Source organism: Rhinopithecus bieti, unplaced genomic scaffold (assembly GCF_001698545.2).
Source record: "Rhinopithecus bieti isolate Rb0 unplaced genomic scaffold, ASM169854v2 scaffold_574, whole genome shotgun sequence".
Taxonomy (NCBI): Eukaryota; Metazoa; Chordata; class Mammalia; order Primates; family Cercopithecidae; genus Rhinopithecus; species Rhinopithecus bieti.
In genome coordinates, this window is record NW_016803605.1 from 1,400,341 (window position 1) to 1,407,437 (window position 7,097).

Below are 7,097 nucleotides of genomic sequence, written 5' to 3' on the forward strand. Positions count from 1 at the left end.
TTTGTCCTTTATTATAAAATCAAACCTATTGAATGTTACACACATTTTCTAGCTCAGACTTTTAGCTAAATGTAGAGGGGAAAAAAAAGAAATGAAAAGTTTTCCTGGTTGAATTTATTGAAAATGTTCATCCCTACCATTCTTCCTCTTTATCTAAGGTCAGTAGTCTCACAGAATATTCACATTGGAAACGAGAATACCAAAAGAATAAGACATAAAACTGAGATTTTTGGGCATTTAGTAAGTTCAAATATGTCACCATTGAAAATATGAATGTGATAGAAGCCTGGAGCTCCTTCTAGCAATTGACTCAATCTATTTATCTTGAATTTAGGTCATAATGAAAAAACAATTGTAAATTAATGATATTGACAACATAATTGTTTTGCCACGCTTTGATGTACCATTGAGATGTAGAAATATGTTTCTTAATGATGTGCACTGCCAATAGTATCAATAAGCTGTCAGAGGGAGACCAAAATAATTTGGATTTGATATATTCATGGGCAAGAGAACTATGTGCTTAGACTTAAAGATAAGATAATGCAAGACAGAGCAGATATTTCTGTTTATATTTCTTCTTGTCTTTTTTAGTACCTCTTTCTCTTCTTAAGAGCACCCCAATTTATTTGCGTGCATTAGAGAATTTAAGACAGCTCCTACTCTCCAGTGTTTAAAAGGTGGGTTAAAAATCCCTAACTAAACCATTTGTCTGAGTGGAAAGACAAATTGCTTGATGAGGTTCCAAGTTCCATTCTCTCAAAGTCCCTTTCATTTTTCCAGAAGGCTCCTGACAAGAGACTGCTGGGGAGGTTCCTGCTCCCTGACTTCCGGGGCTGCTGTGGGTTGCCCATTGATGGGTCAAAATCCAGCTACCTGGTAATTCAATGAGTCCCTAGTGTGCATCCAATAAATTATCTTCTGTTTAAATTAGAACAAACTATTTTTAATCTGCATGCTAAGAATCTCATTAAATGCATCATAAATTTCAAAATCAAAAACTAAAAAAAAAAAAACAACATATTGTCTATCGAGTACTAAAATTTACCTGGGTGTTCTTAAGTATATGTGGAATCCATGCCTTCAAAACTTGATAATTTTTCTTCTCCAGTAATCCATATAGCAATTAGTCCCCCCCAAAGTTAATTAACATCCTGTGATCATAGTTTCGGTGAGTGCTCCGTAGGTTCATGGACTGAAGAAAGAGGTGTACTCGAAAAGATTTCAGTGAAGATAAAAAAGGCAGGGGAGACATTTTGTACCAAAATACAGACATACTGGTTAATTGCTTTTTTAAGCATTACAAAAAAAAAAAAAAAGAAATAAGACTTTTAGCTCAACACTGCACACACAATTCCTACCATCAACTGCACAGCACACGAAATAGAGTATTTTAAACATGTGCCAAAATCTAGAGATTTCAATTCATTTATATACTGTCTCTCTAAATTCTCTAAATGTGCCTGCCACTAAAACTGGATTCCCATATTCCCTCATCTAGTGTTGTCCCTTAGACATGGTGTCCCAGGCCACTTTAGCAAAATAAGATGAGCAGAAATGATATGTATCACACTGAAGCAGAACACTTCAAATACAGCTTCATCTTCTCTAGCTAATCATTGTCTTTCTCCGGGCTTGACTCAGACAAATATGGTCACCGTGGAAGCCACATGTAGAAGGCTGTGGAATCAGAGAACACAAGGGGCTGAGTTTCTCATGACCACTTAGAGGAGGGCCGTATGTGATCAAGAACAATTGCTTTTGTATTAGAAGTCATAGACATAAAAGAAATAAACTTTTATCAAGTTTGAGCAGTTACATATCTTTGGATTTGTTTGTTAGAGCTGTCAGCATTACCTTAAGTGAGAAAGAGAGAGAGAGAATGCTGCACTGTGGACGTTTACATAGTTTGTGTGACATAGGCCTGAAGATATACATTTCTTTCACTCAATAAATACTCTATGCTAGATAGTCTGCAAAAGCTGTTGATAAAATGTAGTTTATCATTTTTAGAGCATCATGTATTAATCTCCTTGGTCTCAGAATCACTATAAAGTGATCTTAAAAATTATTGATAACCCTGAAGGTCTTTTGTTTCTGTGAATTATACGTGCATTTGCATTTACTATATTAATCATTAAAACTAAGCTTTTAAAAAATATTCATTCATTCATTTGAGACAATGTACATATATCATAGGTTAATACAAATATTTTTTATGAAAATGACTATACTCCCCAAACCGAAATTTATGGGGATTTTACATTTTTTGCAACTATCTTCAATGTCTTAGAGAAGACAGCTGAATTCTCAGATCTGCTTCTCCATTTACTGTGTTATGACAGGTTGTTTTGATTGAAGTATATTAAAAATACAAACCCCTCCTCAGATGGAAAATAGAATTCAAAAAATCTATTCAGAAAATGTAGATATTCTTCTTTGATACTACACCTAAAATCAACGAGTGGGATTTAAAAAAATTATTAGGTGTATTATAGAATTTGAAACTATATCAATATACAATTCCTACTCTGCTATATTAAAATTCATTGGTCTATCTTGCATATTGAATAGTTCTTTTAGCTCTGTTGGATTTTGTAACATGATGCATTAATAGTTTGAAAGAGATTAGTTCACTGTTTTTTCAGATCTTTTCTTTTTCACAATATATTTTTTAAAATTGTATTTATTCATGTCATCAGTGATTTCATCAGCAGTTGAGTATTGAAAACATATTAAGCTTTTGATGATAGATACAAAGTTTCAAAAATTATTATTGTTACTTGAAAGTTCAAATTTTATCTTGGGTAACAAATGCCATCAGTTTCCCCCCTGCCCTTAAAGTGACAAGCAGCTCACTTGATTCATATTTGAGAAAATGTCTGCCAAATTCCAAAATCTGAATAACTCACAGTTTATCTGTCAGTTTGTCTTTCATACAAAAAAAGGAGTTCCATGTTTTTTTTTTTCAGCTAAGAACTCAAACAATAACAGAATTCATTTTTTATGATAAACATTATACTCCAATATGCAAAAGAAGTGCTTTATGCTTTATACAATCTTCTTATGTCCTGACACAAAATACTTAGAGATCTATGCTCAAGTGCTGAGATTTAATAAAACTGATGATCTTTCCTTTATCAGAAGATTTAGTCATGATGTCAGGGAATCTCACAGTGACCACCAGAGCCTTTCCACCCCACTGCCCTGATCTATGCTAAGGCACCTGCGGTATCGCCCCCTGCCATTTTCCTCCTTCAGGGCAAGAATCGACGCACTTGCCCCAGAAAAAACCATGAGTAAAACGTTTTCCAACATTTCTCTGTTAGAGTACCACTTCATTTTCATCACCTAAAAGGCGACCTTTGATGGCTACTTAGTGCTCATGCCAGATAAAAATAGCAAGCCCAGGTGAACTTAGGGACTCATCCATTTTATCTTTTAATTATTTCATTTTTTATGAATTATGAGTTTATTATAAAAGAGGGAGCTGGAAATTATTTCACTGATGAGAGATTTCAGAACTTCAGTGGAGTGGGCAGCTTCGTGTGGATGCCATTTCAGTAGTGATTTATTTCGGTCTAAATACTTTCCAAGAATGTAATTATCTCTAAAGAAGAAAGAATCCTTGCCATCTAGAACGACTTTGATGCCTCTGTATTCTGGGAAAAGAACTTTATCTTCAACTTTTATACTAACCGGTTGAATCTCTCCACCCTTTCCTTTAGAGCCCAATCCAATAGCTATGACTAGTGCTCGCACGACTTTTCCTCGAGATTTTTCTGGAGGCATAACGCCTCCTTTGGTTACGGTTTTGGTGGGACTCCTTTTGACCAATACTCATCAAAGAGTGGAAGGAACTTTCTGTCTTTGTTTTTTTTTTTGTTTGTTTGTTTTTTTGAGATGGAGTTTCACTCTTGTTCCCCAGGCTGGGTAACAGTGGTGCGGTCTCAGCTCACTGCAACCTCCGCCTCCTGGGTTCAAGTGATTCCCCTGCCTCAGCCTCCCAAGTAGCTGGGATTACAGGCGCCCGTCGCCAAGTCCAGATAATTTTTTGTATTTTTAGTAGAGAAGGGGTTTCACCATATTGGCCAGGATTGTGTCAAACTCCTGACCTCACATGATCTGCCTGCCTTGGCCTCCCAAAGTGCTGGGATTACAGGCATGAGCCACCGCGCCCAGCCCAGTGGAAGGAACTCTAAAGGCTGGTCCTGCCATCACTCCTGGTTCCACAACTCATCCTCATCCATTTTCAAAGCAAACATATGATGAGTTAATAAGAGATATTAACTCAGTCTTCATGTTGACAGCTAACTAAGTCTTTCTGTTAGTGGGATACTGTATCATGGGAAAGTGGAGGTTCCGTCCTTTCTTCTACCAGAGTTTCACGTGGGAGAAATCCAGCCATGCCAACCCAGCAGAGCTGTGACATTCCCTTGCCTACTGTCGATACCACATCATAATTTACCCTTCAGAAACATCATGTTTGCTTTTCCCTTCTAATTTGAAAACAGCAACAAAAAGTTGTGACTTTAATGAGCACATATTAGTGCGCATATTGGTGCAAAAGTTATTGCAGTAATAACTTCACCAAAAATATTCAATGCCTTCTTTCAACTCGAAAAGATTAATCACAAAATGATACTGAAGTCTACCTTATACCATATTATTATTTGAGATGTTCTCTTGAATATGATACAAGAAATTAACACTTATTAAGTTAAGGGGCATATATATTTTTTTCCTGTTTTATTTACCATTTAAACTTCCACCTAGATTTAAAATTTTATTTATTTTTTTAATTGACAAGTAACAATTATACATTTTAATGGGGCATCTAAGAATATTTCTATATATATACACAATGCAGAATGATCAGATCACAATGACCAGCATATTCATTTTCTCAAACACTTATCATTCATTGTTTGGGGAATGTTTAATATTCTCCTTCTAACCATTTGAAACTCTATAATTTTTTTTTAAGGTATAGTTGTCGTATTAAACGTCGTGTCTTTAAGGACTGGGAAAATGACATAACAAGCTTGAGCAACATGTGTAAACACATGTGAAATGCAGTTTGATTTCAGTAGTTTACTTGGAGAAAAAGCTGTGCAACAGGACGGCCATGCTTCCCTGCTTCCCCGGGGCTCAGGGTTGGAACGAGGAAAGGCGACGTACAGACGTTGATCAAGGTTCAACACTCAAGTCATGTAAACGTAGTTAGTCATTGGGCCCTCAGTTTCCAAAAAAGCCGGTCACTTCTGATGGCTTCCGCCCCTCACCCAAACCCTGTGCCTCCCTTCTCAAAGGGGGTACCCCCCACCAAGCCCAGCTGATCCAGGGAAACTGTATAATACATTATTGTTAACTATATTCATGCTATAGTGATACAGAACAGGAGAACTTATTTCTCCAAGCTAGCTATAATTTTGTATTCCTTTTTATTTTTTATTTATTTTTTTTTTTGTTTGAGATGGAGTCTCAATCTATCGCCCAGGCTAGAGTGCAGTGGCGCGATCTCAGCTCACTATAGCCTCCTCCTCCTGGGTTCAAGCAACTCTCCTGCCTCAGCTTCCTGAGTAGCTGGAATTATAGGTGCCCACCACCATACCTGGCTAATTTTTGTATTTTTAGCAAAGACGGGGTTTCACTGTGTTGGCCAGGCTGGTCTTGAAATCCTTTAACAAATGTCACCTTCTCCCTCCCTTTCTCCTCTATTTCGTAGCCTCTAGATTTTTTTGAGCAGATTTCTCCCTGTCATGAGATAGACAACTATTTCAGCAGTCATTTTTAATTTTTTCAGCACTTTTATGTAGTTAGTGCTGTTTTAGCTTGAGAAAGCCAGTCTTCAGATCTCACTTTTGAAGTTCTAACCATCTTTAAACAAAGAAAACCATCTTTTAAATAATATTCAGATATTTTAGAATAAAATCCTATTGAATGATAAAATTGCAGATTTGGAAAAAATAAAACTGTATCAGTTTTTGAAAAGCAAGTATCATTTCAAAGCTAAATAATAGGGTATCTCTTGTGTTTTTTCACAGGCTCAAGGAAAACTGTGTCTTCAGAATAATGTCTTATTGAACGATAATGAGGTTCCAACATTCCACAGATAAAGCTGAAGATAAACAGTAGAGAGTCAGGAGAAGCACTAAAAGCAAACAATTATTTTCTGAAAATGTACACTTTTTTTTTCTAAATTTTCAGCCTTGGAACATTTTAAGAAACACAAGAACACACAGGCACATAGCCCATGAGTCTTCACAGCAGTGACATCGCCACACATCAGTAGAAAACTGTCCTGTACACACCTAAGAGATTTTGAGTGAAAAGGCACCAGTATCTTAGCATTATTATGTAAAGTGTTGTGATCGTAGAGGCCCCTTGGACGACTGCCGGAGACCCCCAGGGATTTTCTGAGCACATTAGTAAAAGCATTGTCCCAGAGTTTACAGCTTAGAGGATATAGCTATGTAACAATCCTCCCTCCTATTTATATGATATTCATCTCCTATTTATATGGTATCCATACATGTTTCGTCACATTCAATAACTCATTTGACTCTCCCCAAATCCCTGCAATGTTGTAAGTACACCACGGAGGGATCATAGTCACTTTCCAGGCATGAAAACTGAGGCCCTGTAATTGCCCATGTTTATGAATTTCCTAAGTATCTGAATCAGGACAAATTTTGTGACCTTTGCACATATATTTTTCTTCAGAACATGTATCACATCCAGGATAGATACGGCATGTGTGCACATGCTGTCAGAAGCTCAAAATCAGAAAAGAAATGTAACGGGGAGCCAATTACAAAGAGAAGAAGGTGCAAATAAAAATGCAAGCAGTGAAGTCTGACATAAAACATCTTCTCTCTTAACATGAATGAGCCCATTATCCCCTTTTCCAACCTCACTTAGAGCGAAGTGATCGTCTCTGGAGGTGAAGAGCATTTCAAGCTTGTCGTTCCTTGCCTTCAGCCCCGTCAATCACCCACTCCGACATGCATGTCTCTTTCTGCCACTTTTTCTAACCAATATATGAAAAGATCCTGCTTAATTATTCCCATCTTAGTGTTAAGTCTATCTTGGGT

The 7,097-nt window shown here is 36.8% G+C and overlaps 1 pseudogene; it reads right to left on the minus strand.

The window, feature by feature from the left end:
- Positions 1 to 3,450: 3,450 nt before the first annotated feature.
- On the minus strand, positions 3,451 to 5,130 carry LOC108539946 (10 kDa heat shock protein, mitochondrial pseudogene; annotated as a pseudogene).
- Positions 5,131 to 7,097: the final 1,967 nt, after the last annotated feature.